The sequence below is a fragment of the Athene cunicularia genome, assembly GCF_003259725.1.
Source record: "Athene cunicularia isolate RWA chromosome 4 unlocalized genomic scaffold, athCun1 chr4_part2, whole genome shotgun sequence".
In the NCBI taxonomy this organism is placed as follows: Eukaryota; Metazoa; Chordata; class Aves; order Strigiformes; family Strigidae; genus Athene; species Athene cunicularia.
In genome coordinates, this window is record NW_020799099.1 from 16,408,787 (window position 1) to 16,429,650 (window position 20,864).

The 20,864-nt window shown below is 38.3% G+C and overlaps 1 protein-coding gene across 3 annotated transcripts in view; it reads right to left on the reverse strand.

Annotated features, from left to right (window-relative positions):
• The window catches only part of SGMS2 (sphingomyelin synthase 2), a 34,221-nt gene that overhangs the window by 11,315 nt on the left and 2,042 nt on the right, over positions 1 to 20,864 (reverse strand). The gene's annotated exons all lie outside the window — the stretch shown is intronic.

Consider the following 20,864-nt stretch of genomic DNA (forward strand, 5'->3'; position numbering starts at 1 on the left):
AAAACAGAAAGCACTACAGGATTTGATTTTGTTAGGCAGAAAGGAATTTAGATTAATATAGAAAATCTCCATTATGGATAACTCCATTACATTCTCTTGGATCTAAACAAGTATTTCAACCAAAATTTAAAAATGTGTCTACATAGTTACTACAGTCTCCAATAAAAAATGCCTGAAACTTCAGAGAACTGAAAAAAATATACCTCTGGATTAGAGTCTTAGTTATGGTAACCTATACGTAGAACAGACTACAAATGGATCAGTGTTTGTCCTTTAGTTACTTAAAAATATGTCTAAATAGTTTTTTTTTTAAACAGAAACAAATAGCAAGAATCATTATCGCACAGGATTTGAGGCTGCATTTAATAATTCAGTAAAATCTCACTAGATTAATATAATTAGGTAAGTGCCTATATTTTACAGCATTTTCTACAAAGAGAAAAGAATGCAGATCACCATCACCCTCTACAGAACTGACATTGCTCCAGTCAAAACAAAGGCCATTCCCATCTCTGATCTTTAAAGTTCTGTGAAACCACTTACCATAGTTGCAATGTACCTATTTTTATTACTCTGCTCAGCTCCTATGGCAAAAGTAGTATTACCATATACAAAGTCTTCCCTATATGCCAACAAGTTATAATATTCTCTTGTTTAAATTGTTCCTCTAAGAGAAGTCCAACCATACCACCACCTCAAGTCTGTCCATGCCAATATAGTCTGCCACAGTTTGCCATACTATATGTACAATTAAGTTATCAAGATGGAAACTAGAGCTGCCAGTCTCCCTAACTGTACATCACACAACTTGGCTTAAGAGAAAACTATCTCCTTCAGAAAAGTCTCTTGATAGCAAGGAGAATCTAAAACAAAAACAGCCTGGAAAAGTCTGGTGTTTGTGCTTTGGTCCCTCCACTCTCATGCCTCCAAGCAGAGAAGACATTTAACATGATCAGCATCTAAATCCTACTGATTTCCTAGCTGCTCCTCTTACTGCTGAAAGAGAAGGGGTAAAGGTTCAGATCCCAAATATATGAGATTCACATAAATAACACTGAAATAGTCAAGCATTTCTAAATTAAGCTCTCAGCAGTGTTTCTGAAATTCACTGTCACTGGCTTACCTGTTCTAAATCCATAATCAACAAGCACATGAAAACTAGAAAACACACACACACACACCCCCACACCTCAGCAACTGTCTACCACTTGCCACCACTGTCCATTGTTTCCACACCTCCCCAGTAACACTCAAGAAAACAGTGATTTCAGATGCTTTTTCTAGCTCTTACTACTCATACCATAAACTCTGCGTCCATAAAAGGGGATGTTTAACCCAGCAGCCAGACAATGACCTCCCTGATGCTTTCTACAACTAAGACTATTCTTTTAGAACAGGTACAGAAACAACAGCCTTACTTAAAACTGTAGTAGAGTAACATTTCAACTTCCACAAGTCCTTTTTTTAGCACGCACATTCTTCTATTCCCTCTGTCTACTAAAGACAGACTGTCATGGTTTAAGCCCAGCTGGCAGCTAAGCACCTAATAGCCACTTGCTCACTCCTACCTGCCCCAGTGGGATGGGGAAGAGAATCAGAAGACAAAAAATTTTTGTGTTGAGATAAAGTCAGTTTGACAGGACAACACAAGGAGAAATGAAAAATAATACTAATAAAAGAATATGTAAAGCAAGTGATACACAATGCAACTGTTCACCACCCAGAACCCAATGCCCAGTCTGTTTGTGACCCCTCCTCCCCACTCCTGGCCAGCTACCCCAGTATAGAATCATAAATGGTTTGGAAGAGACCTTAAAAGATGATCTAGTTCCACCCCTTCTGCCATGAGCAGGGACACCTTCCAGCTCAAAGCCCCATCCAACCTGGCCTTGAACACTGCCAGGGAAGGGGCAGCCACAGCATCTCTAAGCAACCTGTGCCAGTGCCTCACCACCCTCACAGTGAAGGATTTATGTCTGATCTAAATTACCCTCTTTCAGTTTAAAACCATTACCCATCATCCTATCCCTACACTCCCTGAGGCAGAGTCCCTCCCCAGCTTTCCTGTAGCCCCCTTGAAGTACTGGAAGGCCACTGTAAGGTCTCCCTGGAGCCTTCTCATCTACAGGCTGAACAACCCCAACTCTCTCAGACTGTCCTCACAGGGGAGGTGCTCCAACCCCCTGATCATCTTAGTGGTCTCCCTTGGACCCACTTGAGCAGGTCCATGTCCTTCTACTGGGGATCCCAGAGCTGGACACAGCACTGCAGGTGGGGGTCTCACCTGAGCAGAGCAGAGGGGCAGAATCCCCTCCCTCGACCTGCTGGCCACACTTGATGCAGCCCAGGACACAGTTGGCTTTCTGGGCTGTGAGCGCACATTGCTGGCTCACAGTCAGTTTTCCATCCACTGATATCCCCAAGCCCTTCTCTGCAGTGCTGTTCTCCATCCACTCCTCACCCTGCCTGTATTTGTGCTTGGGATTGCCCTGACCCATGTGCAGGACCTTGCACTTGGCCTTATCAAACTTCATGAGGTTTGCACAGGCCCACCTCTCCAGCCTGTCCAGGTCCCTCTGGATGGCACATCCCTTCCCTCCAGCATGTCAACCGCATCACACAGCTTGGTGTCATTGGCAAACTTGCTAAGGGTGCACTTGATCCCACTGTCCACGTTACCGACAAAGACATTAAACAGCACCGATCCCAGCACTGACACCTGAGGAACATCACTCATCACTTGAGCACTCAAACCATTGACTGCAACTCTGAATGCAACCATCCATCAAATCCACGTCTCTTCAATTTAGAGACAAAGATGTCGTGTGGGACAGTATCAAATGCTTTGCACAAGTCCAGGTAGATGACATGAGTTATTTCTCTCTCTCTGTACACTGAGAATGATGTCCTACAGTATTGAATATCCCCCTGACTAGCTTGGGTCAGCTATCCTGGCTGTGTCCCCTCCCAGCTTCTTGTGAAAATCAACTCTATCCTAGCTGAACCCAAGACATAAGCTTACAACAGAACACTTAAGTGATTGTATAGAAAGAATTTGAACCTCATTGTTTAAGTTTTGGAACACAAATCTACTTAGCATTCACCTACTAAATCAAGGCCCTTCTCAACATGATGTTATACATAGCAGTCACTGATGTAGAGATCAGCAAAAACCTCATACATTTAATATCCTGCACAGTTGAAGCATTTTTAGAATTATGTATTTACTTAAAAAGACAGGGCATCACAGTACATAGGTACCTTTGTTCCTTCTCTTCACAAATACCTAAACCCGCTAGTAATGTAAGTAAAAGGAAGATTTTAATTTTCAGATAGTAATGACATTGAGGTAAGACAAAGATCGAAGAGCAACTGAACTACATATGAACAATAACCAAACAACCTAAAGTAGAGTGACACCCAGGTTTTTCTATTAACTTATTAAACAATGAAATTATACCTACAGCTTGCAGGAAAATGTTGTGTTCCTTCCTGGTACTTTTAAAAGGATTGTAAGGCATATCAATCTACCACTTCTGATGGCTCATCAAGGTTATTTCAAGCAGAGCGTATATTGTGGTCAAACCTTTGTTTACATTGGTAGTTTAACATGCTATATATCATCTGATCAGTGATCTGCAAGAACATAAAGGCTTTCCTTCATAGTACCTTTTCAACCTGTTGCTCCCATACTCTAAAAGAAAGCAGAAACTTTTGATGAAAAAGACAAAACTACTCTGCTTGAAGCTTTCAGTCTCTTGCCAATTTGACTGGCCAGAAAAGTGATAGACACAGAGCACCAACAGCCTAATCATCCTCTGCTACAGGCTGCAAAAGCAACTCCCCGGTAGTACTTAAGTTTTTCTGCCAACTTCCTGACTCCAGCTCACATACCTCTCCAAGTCCCCATGAAGGGTGTGGTTCCTTTTAGCCTCCCTGTTGTCCTTATGTTAATTTAGGTAAAATATCGTAGTGCTTCTTTTGCAAAACCTGGAACATTCCCATATGAAAAACAGGAGATGCCCATAAACTACCTAGTAGCAGGCCTAAAGACTTCAGTAACCAGGCAGCAATGCTCAGACCTGGCCATCCTGCCAACATCTAGGCTCTAAAACAAAACAAAACCAAAACCAAACCAAAAAAATCAAACTCAATTGCTCAAAGCTATACAATATCCCTGGGGGTAGTCACAAAGACCTACACAAAATTGGCCAAGTAACCTAAAAGGATAAGTAAAATTCCTGCAAGGGATACACCCAGGTTTGAGGAACAAGTTTCCTTTTTGGAACCACTTCAATACCTTCTAAAAATAGACGTGTACCCTCATCAACAAGCAGAGCTTCCTAACCAGTAATATTACAGCAGAAATTATAACTGCCACAAGGAACAACTTATTTCAAGGAAAACCTTAACAGTGAAAAAGATGCGAAAAAGCTGGGGTCTCAGCTGTTTATCCAGAGCTTCTACTCACTCCCATACGAGTAGCTCTTAGTTTTCTGCATCCTCATTTGACTGTCACTCAAAAGAAAACAGTTGACCGGGGTACAGCTTTGAGACAAGTGTAAGAAAGTATGTCTACATTTGGCTCTTTATGCTAGAACTTAAGAAGCAGTTTTATTTAGCTTGTTAGTCATCTGATTTTTACGAAAAGGTCATTTTCACATACAGTTAGCTCACAATTTGTGTTTCTCATCCAGTATTTGGAACTCCTGTAACATTTCTCAAATTATTTTAACTTTTATCATTTACCAAGGACTGAATAGTCACAATTTGCACAGGCCTTCCAAATAAGTAGTTCTTAACCTGCTGTTACAAGTATGAACAATACTACTGGAACAAGAGTCCAAAACAGTAAAACTGATCTACTCTGACATTAAGGAAAGCTAACTATTCATCTACAAGATGAAGAAGGTTTTGAGGCAGTAGTATTTTTAAGCCTCATTCAATTTTGTTAAGGTTGGCTCAAACATTTGATACAGCTGTAGTATATTTTTGTATTTGGTAGTTGCAGAAAAAGGGTCTGTGTACTGCAGAAAAATACCACACAACTGGCGGTAACATGAGAGAAGGTTATAGTATCATAGCTATCTACATCCCTGTGAGCAGGAAAAAACCTGTTAGCTAGTTTGTATTTTCTTCAGTCAAATTTTTAGGACTACCTATGGGACCAGAACTAGAGAAGCTGAGTAGCCTCTGCTACCTTAACAGCAATGAATAAACCAGCTTTTGGGGATTTCTCTTTTAAAAAGCATTCCAGCCCTTTCTTTTTATAGTATCCCTTCTTCCATGTTGCACATATGCCTCACAGCATGTACACCACTGGGAAAAAACAAAAAAAAACAAATCCAAACAAAAAGCAAGTGACCAAAAAACAACTGCTAAAACAGATCTGAGCAAAGTACGTTTAGGTATGCAGAAACAGGACTGAGTTTAATGTTTGCTTATCATTACTATTTCTCTACAGTAAAACTATTTTCAGAGCTGTGTTAATCTTTCAGCTGTACAATGTTTATGCTTACAATATAAAAATACATGCACAAAGTGAACTGCAGTTTATCTAAAAGTTACAAGTTTATCTTTTATATTCTCTAGTAGGGTGCCAACACATTTCTTGTACTTCTTTAGCACTGCATGAGCAAGTAAGATAAAGCTGCATTACAGAAGCACCGTTCTTTCAAATGCTCTCAGAACTGAGATTATCAACATATTGTCACTTGAAACAAATTTCAACTTTTATAAAAAGCGTTAACTACTCACCTTATATAAAATTCTTTTCAGTAGTAGCAAGAAAGCAGATACTCCTACCTCGAGAGGGGGATTTTGCATTTCTCTCATTTTGGATTACTAATGTACCAACAAATGCTGTATTTTAAGGACTAAATCCCTACACTTACCCAGATAGAGGGGAAAAGCTTCAAGGTTACTGGCTATCTATTTGTACAATCCAAGTTTTACCAGTTCTGTGAAATTGTTTCTTCACACCTCTTCACAGTAAGAAGGGTATTAGTTTCCATTTTCCTGGCATTTAGTATTCAGTACATTCCACAGCAGTGCCAGGTTTCTGAAACAGTATGTCCCCAAAATTACAAAAAAAATATTCATACCCACATGTGTAAATATGTAGATTATAAATAAAATATATGTAATATTTATATGTATAAATAAAATATATGTCTTTCCGTTAAGAGCACTCACCAGGACCCCAGTGACTACCTAAGCAAGAAAAAAAAAAAAAAAGAAGGCATCTATTTGAGCTCTTTTGTCATTCTGAACACTTTTAAATAGGTTTGCCTTCATGTGAAGATATCTTCAAATTCTTCAACTGTTTGGTCCCCAGACTCCAAATGATCATATTCAGTAACTAAGAGTCTGATGACCTTTAAAGGTGCTTTGTATCCTGACACCGTGACAGGCTTAGATTTTCCTCCTATTTATTTACCCTTATCTTTTAAAAAACAAGGTCACAATATCTGTTGAATAGCAATTACTTATTATCTTACAGTGCTAGAGTAACTCATTCTAGCAATAATCCACATGAATACAACAAGACACAACTTTATTTATAGGTTAATAGACTTTCCTAAGACAAAGGTTTTGAGGATGGTCAGAGTTGCAGATGCACTAACACAATAATTCAGGTTAGAAGAAGCCTCAGGAGGTCTCTAGGCCTCTGACCAGGATCAGCTATGACATCAGATTAGGTTGCTCAGTGTTTCATCCAGTCGTACCTTCAATATCTCCAAAGACGCACAAGCTCTGGAGGCAGCCTGTTCTACTGCATGGTTGTTCTCACAGTGAAAGTTTGTGGGGTTTGTTGTTTTGTTTGGTTGGGTTTTCTTTAAATTTACTTTGTTTATAAACCTACTACTTATTACAAATTATACCCCTTGTCTCTCATCCTCCCACCACTGTGAAGAGGCTGGCCCTGATGTTTCTGATGACCTCCTCCAAGGTATGAAGGTGCTGCTGTTAGGTCCCCCTGAGCCTTCTTTTCTTCAGGCTGAAGCAACCCAGCTCCCCCAGCTTCCTTTTGCAGGGTTTGTGCTCCAGCCTCCTGACCACCCTGACAGTCTCGCTGCTGGGCTTACTTCCAGTTTATATTTTCCCTGGATGAAGGGCCCAAAACCAGACATAGTGTTCTAGATACAGCTAAGAAGTACTGAGCAGAGAGGAACAATCACTTCCCTAAAAATACTGTCTCTGCTCCTGTTAAATACAGCTCAGGATAGCGTTGGCTGCCTCCACTGCCAATTCACATCACTAGCTCTCTTTTCAACAGAGCTGAAAGAAATACTGAACTTTTTCCAACAGGCTAAAGACTCCCTCAACTTCTTCACTACAGAAAAAATAAGATTAAGTCTTCTTCCTACTTAATCTACACTCTCCAAAATGAGTCTGTTTCAGTATTTCAGATCTGGACAGAAAAGTCTGCTAACCTGAACTGATATTTAAGCTCTGAATCAGCTGCTTTTGAATAAAGGAAAAAAAGGTGCTGTATCACTGCATATTTAGTAACATCGCAAAGAAATGTAGGGCTTACGTTCTTTTTTCCATTCATTATAAATGCCTAATAGAAACACTCTACAAAGAGTGGAAGTCACTATACTATCTCAGTCTTATCAGACATTAATAATTCCGCAAGAGTGCCAAAGGAAGCCTCTGGATCATCAGGCTTTTATGTAGGTTTGGTGTCTGAGCATCTCGGTCTTCTCACTGCTAACTGCTTTCATTCTGCTGCAGCTTTGCAGACACTGTTGAAGAATCACTATCCAAAGCAAGACTGTCCTCAAAGAGACAGCACAGTTTAAAGATTTGTTAAGAGCCTAGGAGCACATCTGATGCCCCACATTCTTTCTAGCTCACACAAGAGTGCAGATGACTGCAGTGGGGTGGGGGTCCCTGGCAGAGTAGACAGGAATGCTTTAGACTGTTTTGTGAAATCCTCTGCCTAGTTACAGAGGGTAAAGGTTGCACTTCATGATGGAAAGTCAGACCCAGAGATTAGTCACCACTTTCAGTACAGGTCAGTGAGGAATCACAGTGACTAATGTGTGCTTTAAAGTGACTCTGCTGCAGCTTATCAGCTACCAGGAAGCTAGAAGAGGAAGTCACATACTTAGAGTAAGTTTATCAGTGATACACCCTGAAAATACTTGAGTAATTATAAGAAGAAGATAATGCCTATCCAATTTTTTCCCCTGTGTTACTCCCAAAAAGCAGCAGTGTCAACTTCAAAATAAGAGGTCGCATTTATAAGAACATTTCAGTATTTCCTGCAGCAGTAAGAACCCTCTTCCTAAAAGTTTAAAGTGAGAGGACAGTAACTCCGGAAATCTGCAGAATATTTTACAACATTAGCAAGAAATAAGTAAGGGATACAGGTACAAGTTGTACAACCCAGACAAAAGCTATTTTAGTACTTAAGTATACACAGAGGTTCATACTTCATAATGCTTACTTAACAAAAGTCAAAAACAGACCTTAGTCCTTGCAAGGCATACAACATTAAAGAGACAATCATTAACTGCAACCTTCATCTAGTGACAGCAGAAAAACACCACCTGAATTCTTGGGATGGGGCATATTTAAAACTGATTTGTATCATACTATAAACTAGTTTCATATACCCCTCAGTTCAATTGGCACATTACAAATTATGGGTCTCTACACAGGAACAACACTTGTGTTCAGAGGTTCAAGCAACTAAAATGTCCCTTTTCAGAAACACCAATGCCTCCTTCCTTCTCCCCTGCCCACCCCCCCCCATCTTGGGGTATCCTGTAGATATATATATATATCCTGACCAATGTTTCACCCTCTGTGCCAACACAAAATCTAGCACACTGTCAAACAAATCAGGAAAGAGTCACTGAATACTTTCTCTTCTCTCCTCCTAAAAACCCCTAGATGTTTTTCAGCTTACTCAACTCTAATGTAGCTGCCTGGAAAGCTGCATGAGTATTAGTTAAGAGGGATGATACAGACAACACATTCTCTATCATTGATGGTAAACACACAGATTGGCTGCAACTGATCATGAAACCATCTGCTCCACTATTTTGGTCTTCCCCTCTACCTTCTTGACACAGTTACTAGTTCCTAACCTCACCTACCACCAAGCAGCAACAGCATTAAGGCTCCTGCATGACAACCAACACTCCCAGTAAAATAGAGATGGGAATACTCAGACCTCTTTCGAGCCATTCATTCACAGGCTCTGACACCCAAAATCTAGGCCCAGCTCACACACTGAATGTTTCTGGGTTTTGTTTGGTTTTTTTTTTTTGGGGGGGGGTTGCAGCTTTTCATGACACACTTTCAGAAGTAAAAGCAGATAAATTTAATTCTAACTCCATGAAGTTAAGACTACTGAGAAATTCAGTGACTACCATGATCAACCCACACAGATGTTTATGTAGGGAATCAGAACAACAGCACAGAATCCTTTCATAATTTATTATTCAAGCTTCCAGTCTGCAATAACCAAAACTAAATCAAATTTCCTATATGCAACTGGGTTTTTCACTGAAATCCTACCCACCAAGTTTAAGCACTATGTTAAAACTGTTAAAAAAAATGTCATCACAACCTAAGCTTCCAATGTAGTCTCATGGTCTTCCTTAAACTTTTCCATGCGTTCCATTAGCTCAAGATTTTCTATTAATAGAAGAAAATACTTTCCACATTATGCTGACAAGAAAAAACATTTCCTTTTTATATTATTTTATTAGTCAGGGAAGAAGACACTGTTTAGCTTTAAATACTAAACACTTAAGTGCTATCCACTTCAACACTTCCTTCTTCATTTTTGTTTCTGCCACAGATTGACGAACAGAACACACATTTCCTTAAGAATATCTCTTCACTATCTCTCCACAACACTATCGTTTAAATAAAGTTTTAAGATGATGGTAAAAGTGGGACTGCAAATATCACCAAAATTCTTTCTGTAATATCTTTCCCAGACATTTTGCTATCTCCATTTGAGCCTCACCCCACTGGTCAGAAGAGGCCAAGAATGCTATTAATGTGTTTTTACTGCCCCTCACAGAGCTACTAATTACCTCAGTATCTAACTAAACATCTCCAAAATAATTCAAACTTTATTCTTCCCTGCTAAACTGCAGCCTTGAACATCACCGTGGTAATGAAATCTTTTTATGTCAAGCTTCTCATGTGGCTCAGCATAGAAGCATTTACCATTCACAACATTCCCCTTCTCACCCAATAATTTTGAGAAGTTTGGGGTTTTTTTTAAACTTTTAAAACAAATGTAAAGAATCAGGTTAGTCAGAAAGGATTTAAAGAACAAAGTTAGTGATGCTTATCCTGAATTCCTGTTTATTAAGACTGCAAAATTAAAACTATTGCTGCAAGAAAACAGCCGAGTACCATCTTCAGCATTGCTTCTAGAAAAGCCATCATTAGATTCTCATTGTACCATTAGACAACTGCTTTGTAACATCAATATCTTGTCCATGCACACACAACATGACTAATAAAGGTACAAATGAAATTAGTAATCTAATCACTGGTGTTATCCTGATTTAATCCTACCAATTGGCAAAATCTGGTTTGAAAGTATTGAGATTGGTCTAAACCCCAGGTAAATGCTTTTATAATTCACAGTACCATATACATCAGGTATCAACTTCCACTCTGTAAACTATCCGTTATGCCGAAGGGAGGCTTCTAGTCATCAATGAACATGTTATCTTTAGAAGCATAGGAAAATAAATGATCAAACTAATCAAGCATAAATGTGAGGTACATGCTGGCCAATCAAATGCTCTCCTAAATGGCATTTGTATCAGTTGCATGGTGTGCTGCAGCTGAATATTGTTTATTTTCCATTTGTTTAAAGACTTTGACAGTAACACTACTATTACTTTAAATTTTAAGTCAGGATAATATATCCACAGTAAAAAACAAGCTGGAACCCAAGTGCAGTACTGAACATTTGTCTTACTGTCCATGAGAAATTTTGGTGGGGTGGGGGCAGAATAGAATGTGTGATCAAACACAATGTTTCAGTAAAGACACTTAGAAAAAGTTATTTCCAAATATATTTTGTAGTTCTTGGCCACATTTTCATGTGAGGTCCTAGAGCTCTAAAGCTTTTTTGTAAATAGAAACCATTTTATAAAAATTATTCAAAAAGCATTTTAAAGCATTCTTATCCCATGTCCAGCCAGACATCTATATATACTCTGATTTGGGAAAGGGAGGGCATAAAGAGGTTTCACAGACTAACTGACATTTATAAAGAGTAACTACAAGGTGACAAACAGGTTCTATAAACTGTTCCCCTAACACACACTGCAGCAGCCAGAACTGCAGCTGACAAAACGGTTTAAGAGGATAAAGTCAGCCTCATCTCTAGACTCATCAAGACCAGTGATATTGTGAACATGTACTAGGTAACCCCAGTGTACATTAAATAAGTGGTGAATTAACTAACTCCACATGATCAGTTAAAAAAGTCTAAGGAAAGAATTAAGTTTTCAACTGGAAATAGCGTGATCAGTTTTAAAAAGAATACAGAATTCCGCAAAATTAGGGCACAGTAAAAACAATTACTCTAGTCTACCAGATGGTGTCTCATGAAGGGTATCTTATTTTATATTGCTATTTTTGCTGTGCTCCTGCATGAATCTTCCTCAAAAATACTAATTATGCCAAAAGAGATTTGCATTTATCAGCAATGGTAGTTCTTTAGAAGTGACCTCACTTTAGGGCAAATCGACATAATTAAGAGAATTATTGTCCAGAGCAGAATTTGAAAGCTAGACACTGTAGTGGCTTGGATTTCAAGAGCTTTCATCACCATAGCACTACAGCAATCCATGCCACTTGTTAAGATACCTACCTAGCTAAACACAGGTCAGCACAAGGGCTTGCAGAATCTAGCCTCTGCTAAAAACAGCTGTTCCAGGAACTGCTGCTGCATGGCCATTTCACAGCTAGAGAGCCACTGCACATGCTTTTGCTCTTAACTACTCTCCTCAGGGGAAATATTTTGCCAGGAGTAGGTCAGTGCATCCAAATATCAGTGGTGCCAACACTACCCTAAGAACTCACATCTAGCGTAGAGACAGCAAAGGGCATGGAAGGAAGTCTCATCAGGACTTTAGAAGATCAACCATGACAACTTCACTTTATAGTCACTACTTAAAAAGTACATAATTGCACAATTTCATAGCTGCATAACTGAAGCACAGAAGATAACACTTCTCAACATGACAAGGACAACATTAGACATGTTAATACCATGCCTTGCATGACAGACATTGTGTCATAAGAAACACCTCCACAGTAGCAATTATAGGACCGCAAAGAAGAGGGACAAAAGGCCTCCAGACTAATGCAAACCAATAAGGAAGAAAACAAAAGACTCATGTGCATTAGGCTACAACCCTAACATTTGAGTGATACTAAGATGTTAATGACAGCTGGGGCAGCCCAAGAAAGCGGCCTGGAATATTCTACACTAATCCCAGCTCATGCAATCTTTTAAAATGGCTTTATTAAGACAAGATACAAAGATGGGGCTGGTTCAGGACTTGCCATACAAGCTCCCCCCCTTTTATTTAGCTGGAAGCAGAATTCAAGCAAATTCCACCTTGTGCTAAACTGATCCACTTCCCTCAGTGTAGCAATAATTATAGTTCATGCAAACAGTCTAGGCCATGCAATTTCAACTCACATTACAGGTCAATGTTAGTTTTACTTAACTGCATGAAGTACAGTTATCTCTATTACATTCCTGTATAAACACAGTGGTTTTTTTATTTCATTTTTGTATAAACAAAAGCATAACAAGTTATGCATGTGTAGGGTGGGTTTTGTTGTTTTAAAAAAAGAACATAAGGAATTTATCTAAAGTACCAGAGCCAATCTATTTTTTCCCCTTCCTAATACTTTGACTTTTAAGAAGTCAGAGTCTGTTTCTGATGTTTGGTTTTGGTTTTTTTTTAATAACCAGAAGTTCTTTTAATAGTACACCCATATGAAAAAAAGATTTAAAATACTGTCTAAAAAAGTCTTTACACCACAAGGACTGCAAAATGCTGCTCTGGCTTAAGATACAAATTGAGTTAGAATTTTATACATTAAGTCCTTCAGAAAGGAGGACCTATACCCTACAACTTCTCAGATGAGTTCCCATCATTCAGTATCTCATTCAAGACAAAGAAAACACAAGAAACAGGTTTTCTATATAGTAGCGTTAGTATTCCAGCACATACTGGGAAACAAGACAGCCTGAAAACTATACCCAGCCTCTGAGCAAATCCAGTTCGCTTTTATTTAAGCTAATGTACATTATGAGCTGCCTTAAGTACTGAATACTCAGTTATGTGGGTCACAAACAGAAAAGGAGTGTTACATCTTTTGAGTAAAGACATCTTCCAAACACAAAAATGTTTCCTCTTACATTCCTAGGACAGCTATACTAAAGCATACACTTAAAAGAAGTTACCTTCAACTCTGAAATAGATTAACTATCCTAGTCTAAAAAGCACCATTCAAAGAAAGTTTTCAGCTTCTCAAAAGTTTCCTCTGGTCCAACAGGACAAGCCTTGTGATGGCACAAGCTGGCACAGAGCTCTTGCTCTGCAGGAATTCACAATAAAATTTGTTAAGCATGTTCAGACACCAGAACACTGAATACTCATACATGCATATATGCATATTGAGGCACTTCCCAGTAAGATATTGAGTTTCCACTAACGCTCAACATTTGAGCTAAAGTGAGGACTTCACAGCAGGCAATCAAAAAAAAAAAAAAACAAAACCACCACCAAAAACCACAACACCAATACAAAACAAAAAAAACAACAGGGCACAAGTTGCTCTCCAGTTTAACTATATGAACCATTTTCACCATATATACAGGAGGCAGAATAGTATGACAGGACTGCTCACACATCCACATACTTTCTCTGAAATAGTTTGAATTTAGGCAAGATGCTGTATGTTGTTTGACATGTACCAATATGAAGATCTATTTGAAATATAGTTTGATTACCTGCAAACATACTTCAGAGGCAATCCCTCTATACATGCTGCCAGATTAAGAGGTAAACACAGACAAAAAAGGTCCTCTCAGACAAGGCTAGACTTAAGTTATATCAGGCTGTACATTAAACATTAGGCCAAAACTGATTAACCAGTTTTGATGCCTTGATCTCCCCAAGCAGGTCAGGTTGAGCTAAGGTATAGGTCAATTCATGACTACATCTGGCCTACATGCCTTCAACTCTCCAGACAGACTTGCTTTGGGTGAAGCATTTTAATCTGTTCCCTCAGACTGAGTCTGACATTTTGTTCATAACACATTTGTGTCAAAGATGATGAGATTTATTAGAGAAAAACAGCAGCCACTTCATAGTTTAAACAATGCCCCAAAAAATCTAAACTAAGCAAGTGGAGAGGTTTTCTAGATGTACTTCAAATTCACATTCCTGGAATTATGAAGTGACACAGCACTGAAAAAAAAAACCAAAAAACAAAAAACCAAACAAAACAAAACAAAACAACCCCCCCCCAAAAAAACTGAGAGGAAGCAGAGGCTGCCTTTATTCTAACTCTACAAACTGTCCTAGACCTATAGGTCTCATGAAAAGAGGAGATGAGAGGTGTGGAAACAGTGTTTCAGAACAGTCATAATGGTGAGAAGACAAAAAAAATCATCTGTCTTTTACTCCATTTAATCACACTATTACAAACATACAACAACAAAAATACTGCATCCTACAGTTTACAAGCCTTCTGACGAAAGGAGAAAGGCTTGTAACCTAATTCTAATTGAAAACACTATACAGTATCACTATAAATGCATGCATAAGTAGATTTTATGTTCCATTTTCAGCAATGTGTAAGTCATAAGCTCTGTAATATCAGTCTAACACCTGCTGACTAGTACAAACCATTAAAACGAGAGTAAGCATTTTCATAATAGTGTGTGTTATGGAAGATTAACCAAGATGATAGTTCTTTCAGCAAATTATGTGAGGCCTAAGTACAATACTTCTCTCACAGCTGTCCTTATTAATTGCAATACAGACTTTGATAAGCAACAACCTTTTCTGCGTATTACATGCATCACAGTGAAATTCTAACTAAACTGTGTAGCCTTAAACACATGTTCTAGAAAGGCTTGCAGTGCTAAAAGCTTTGTTTCACTACAACAGGATGCAGGGGGAGAATAGGAAGAAAGCGCACATGCATGCACACTCAAAAAGAGTTGTGGGTAAGGTAAAAGAACATAGTTCTAGTGTTTGCCGTTAACACAACAGAAAAGAGAACTCCCGCTTTCCTGCAACTCCTCTGCGTCCAGGTCTTTGAGAGGGAATAGTGTCCCATTTTGACTTCAGTCATTCAGCACTGAGCTCCTCAAATGTAAGAGAGCTCAAGAGTTTAGACCAAACCCTATGATGTTTAAGAGCTTATTTTAGACCTTCTCTATGTCCAAATTCAGAAAAAAAGAAAAAACAGAAACTGTTTATGGGAACATTCATCCTGCAGTGTAAAACTAAGCCAGACAGCTACTTATCTTGTTCAGATTGTCCACTGACTAGGAGGCAATGTACACAGGAAAGTAAACAGCCTGCAATCTGTGAATCATGCTTTTTAAAAAAAGAAACACTAGATATCAGTGAAAAACTTTTATAGTAAGAAGTATAATTATTTAGATTTTTGTTAGAACAGAAAATTTCTTCAGACCCATTACTTTAACTTCAGTGTTTGACAGGCATTGTGCCTTGTCCTGTGGTTGGTCAGCTGCTATATATTTCATCTGTATTTCCAACTTTTAAGTCAGTACCAAGTTACTGACTTTTACCATAGACATACACATTATTCCACCCTACTTTACAGAGACAAGTTGCTCTACACAGAAGAAATGACTACTTACCATAACGTATGCCTGCTTGTGCATATGAAAATAGCTTGGACAGTTGGGTTTTTTTGTTTTTTGTTCTGGTGGGGTTGTTTTTGTTTGGTTTTGGGGTTTTTTTGTGGTTTTTTTTGTTTGTTTGTTTTTTAAGAACTGCATTGAAGAAACTAATGGTTACCACAAAAAAGCTATCCTCAGTGGAGAGAGCCTGCCATTCAGCTGTATAGCACATGTAGTACTGAATTTCATGGTGGGAAATACTGCTAAGACAATGAATTTTAACCACTATCCGTAAATTCAGGATACAACCACTGCAGCAGTTAAACCCAAAACACTCTTTCAGTAAGCCATCTTCATGTTAACTTCCAAGTTCACTATGGCACCTTAGAAGGAGCAGTGCCTTTCTTGCTTCAGAGCCAAACAGGATGCCACAGCCCTTCCTCTCAAGACTGAAGTCCATCATGGAAGTTAACATATTTGTAGGAAGACAGAAACACTGAAAAGAGTTAGTTTTCTATTTAAGTGCATGATCACTTTTAATAGTCAATACAGGATTCAAACCAATTAATTCAATCCTCTTTCTCACAGGATGGAAAGAAACACAGCTTCACTTTGAAGGGACACCTTTAACTTTCTGGGACATTTTGCACATCAAGTAGAGTTGTCTGTTTTTTTTTAAAAAAAAAAAAAAAATCCAAAATCATTCCCTACACATATGCAGTGAAACAAAACAATTCTGTGAAAACACAGCAGACTCAGCATTTGTACTTCTTCAATAAATGCAGCTCAACAAGTGTCTTAAGTCGGCCTTGTTTCTTGTTAAGTAGAGCCAAATTTTGTGCTCATGAGCCCCTAACAAGACCAAGGTGGTATGCCAGAAGACAGGAACGAACTCTTGTCAAGCGATACACTCAAAGGGGTGTGTAGATCAGTGAAATCAAATGAAGACAAGTTCATGCCTCAGAGTGGGACTGTAAAGAATGCTCACACAGCATCCTTACAGATTAGAACAGTATTATGAAAATAGGAAAAAACACAAGCTTTGGTAGGAACTTTGTCATGCTCCTAACACACAGGAACTAAAAGTAACATAAGTTAACTTTAAGCTTCTACACCCTCCTGAAATAGGCTAGTTACCAGAAAAACTAGTATGAACTAAATCGAAGGTAGATCCATAGCAATTAATTTCTCTCAGCATTAAAACACAAATTGGCTTTTGAAACTTCAGTTTAAATGCTTTTGGTTTATACTGAAATTGTAACACATAAATTTGAACCAGAATAACTGGTAGAGGATGAAAAGACAGACTTCTATATTAAGTATGTTTTTACCACTGTTAAGTCAGTAACACAGCATTCCAGTTTTTAAAATGTCCTTTTGAAGCAGCGGCAGTGATGGGAACAGTTTGCTTCAATACAGCCTGTGTTCAGTCTCAAACCAAGACATGGGCAGTGGTATTTGGCATCCTTATAAAGCATCTACAAACAGCAAGTGCTGTTTCCCATTTACAAGGTTGATGTGAGGGAAATAAAAAAATCAGATGAGCTGTAACTACTGTAGAAATTTATTTGGACTATCAACGAGCTATAGGATTACATCATGCCCTCCATATGAAAGGCAGAATTAATGTCTATGAGGCAGCACCATCTCTGCTGCCGTTTTCCTTTAGCAAATTGTCTCCTTATTTAGGTCTGCTCCACTAACCAACTGTCCAGCACTACAGTGAACATAAGCAGAACTTGGGTGTGTGCATAAGTAAACATTTTGTCACCATTATGTACATTTCACAGAACTGAAGCTGATTGTGGGAAGTCATTCAGCACCCATCACACAGTTCAAGACCTTAAGAGGCTAAAACAGAACAAAAGCTCTGAACAGAGAAAAACTAAGAAGTGCAAATATATTTCAACAGGAAACAACAATCAGTGAGAGCAGGTAACTTCTTGAAGGACTTTTACAGATGCAAGCATTCTATTAAAGATACAGTGGGGAGGCAACATATGCCAAAATATTTGTAATAAACACTTCCATAGAGGAAAACTATTACCTTAAAAACCATTAAGGCTTTAAGCTAGATGTTACAAGATCCAGGTTCTAGACAGGCTCTGAGAGCGCCTTATTCTTTGAGGCTGGACAGATTCCTGCACTCTGAGACAATTACAAACACCCACTTATTTTACAGTTAACCAAGATTTTAAAAACAAACCATCCAACCAAATTTAAGTTCTAGTATTAGAGGCATGAACACCAGAGATCTGTAATGAAACAAAATTTTAAAAAAACCTTCCATAAGTCACATTCTTATGACACTTAGTCAAACACAAGCTCCACTAAGTTTTGCTAGCTCACAGTTGCTTGCATAAAGACAAAAACTGAATAAACATACTAGTATGATTTAACCCATGTTAGTATTTAAAACTTCATTCCTGGTACATTTGAGTTTACAATAGTAGCAAGACTGATCTGGGCCTAAGATTCAACAGAGACTCTAGGCAAAAAGGTCTTCTGTCCCAAATGACTAGAAGTTAAATTAACTTTACATGGAACATACTGGTTTATGACCAGTAACAGGAAAACCCGCCTCAAACATCTTGTTTCATCAAGAACATTACCAACTGCCTGGAGAGTTTCTGAAAACCAGTGATTAGAAATTGCTGCAGACAAATTGTAAATTCTCAGATGGAGGATTAGAATTAATATTTTAAATATATTTAGCTTCCTGGTTTTGTTTTGCTCGCTTTGTTCAATTTCTTTCATGATGTCCATCTCTTTCACCATCAAAGTAACATTATTGGAATTGAATATTCACATTTAAACATTATTTGTGCTCGAAACTTTTCTACTCAGTTTCAGCCATGCATGATAGGCTTACATCCTATCCAGGAAACTGAATTCAACTCTACATGCTCCATTTAAGATTCGAGATTACTGCTAAATCAAAAATAATCCTGAAAGAATTTATTTTAAAATTCAGCCATTCTTAAGCAGAAGTATCCATAAATGCTCTGCATCAGTTCATCTTTAATCACCCATATTAAGCTGATGCAATTTACCAAAACATTCAGTGCTGCACCCAAGAGACTCAGCATCTTTTCTCAAGGAAGAACAGCTGTAAACCCCTAGTCCACTTTGCATCAGTAACCACAGACGCATGAAACGTGCAAAGCTTAGTGTGAAGCTTACTGCATTGCATGGGATTCTAGTAAGATTCAGTATAAGGAAATCTGAATATATAAAAAAAATAAACAGAAGACTACAGAAGGGAGCAGCAAGTAACTCCAAAAGCCAGGAACAGCTTTGTGCAGCAGCAAAGCTGACCCTCTGAGAACCTCACAGTTCCACTGATAGCAGCAACCTATTCTTTATAAATTTCATAAACAAAAACTAAGTGGGATGTCCTTGAAACTTAAACATGGCAGTTTCAAGTTAACCTACATAGACTGGGGAAAGCAAATGAAAGCAAGACACCTGTTTTTTTATTTGGGTACCTTCAAGTGAACAGGATGATGTTCTTTTCTAGGGTTACACATCTGAGAAATGGTATTTACTTGGAAAATTAAATAGTTAAATACAGAATACATGCTTTTTTACTATGAACCTGTCTCCTCAGAGTGAATGCAATGAGGTTTTCCCAAGTAATTCTGCTCAACAATTCTTTTCTTTGAGGATTTAAATCTGAACACTGTTTTGCTAAGAACCATTCTATTTACAATGATTAATTCAACAGCTTCAGATACTCTGAAACTAATTTATTTTCTTAATCTGTACAACAGACCAGACTTCAATATTTTTAATGCCATCAGACTGCAAACAACAAGAGGACCACAGCTGATGTTGCATGTTTTGGAAGGGACTCAGACAGTAAGGCAGGAAGTTTTATGCAGGAACCACAAGCATGACCTCAAGGCACAGTAGTCCCCTTCTATTACAGATACTATACATGTTAGCTAGAGGGTAAGTAACAGGTTTGCCTGAAGCTGATTTAGTTTTAGTATGCAGCTGAATCCTACTAAAATTTGTATCTACAGCTATAAAGTAGACTTCCAAACCCAACTATATTGGTAAGAAGTACTCTATGCTTTGTATTACACATATGTCCAGCCACACAAGAGCTATTCTGGGGAAGAGAAACAGTGGTAACATAAACAAGTGTCTTAATATAGGAGACACTTGTGATTATTAAAGTTCTGGAACTTTAACAGTCACTAAACAGTTGGGTTCCATGTAGTTAAGAAATATCTTTCTAACAGGTGCAGAATGGACAAGACAGAGCGATCTGTGTTACGTAAAAACTTTCCCATCAGCAGCTCTTAAGGTCTTCAGCATCTGCTGGGACAGTGGTGCCTGGATGCCTGGCAGTCTTAGTGTCTACAGTATCTTTGGAGACAGTGGTGTCCATGGTACACAATTCTCCTAGCAGACAGATCTCCTAAGACAGTGGACCTAGTGTTACATTAATCTTCCCAGCGTCTGTTCGGATGACTGCAATATCATATCCACACTAAATAACATGTCACAGCATCTGTATTGTCCACTCCCCACAACTAATATCAAAAAATATTGTAGAACAACAGCTAATCAAAACCAGAAAAAAATCTAAACAGAAGATGCAGACGATTTTGTTTAAATATCTGTGTCTTCGAAGTCCATTTCTATACTAGGAGACTTAACTGTAACGAGACATTTCTTCAAAAACCTTATTTTACATTCTCTGGTCCTTAAGAAAAACTACTTACTTTTAAAATCCATTACTTGTCTCAATTGATTTTTATTTTTAAATTTTATTAATCCTTACAAATCAATACACTACTTTCTAGACTTCATACTTTTATTTGATATACTGATATACTATAAATAAAGAATTCTCTGGGTTTTAGAATGAAAAATACTTGAGATGAAGTCTCTTATTCAGCTCTCCCAGAAACAGGGAGGTATGTGTGGGGGAGTTATTTGGGGGGGGGGGGGG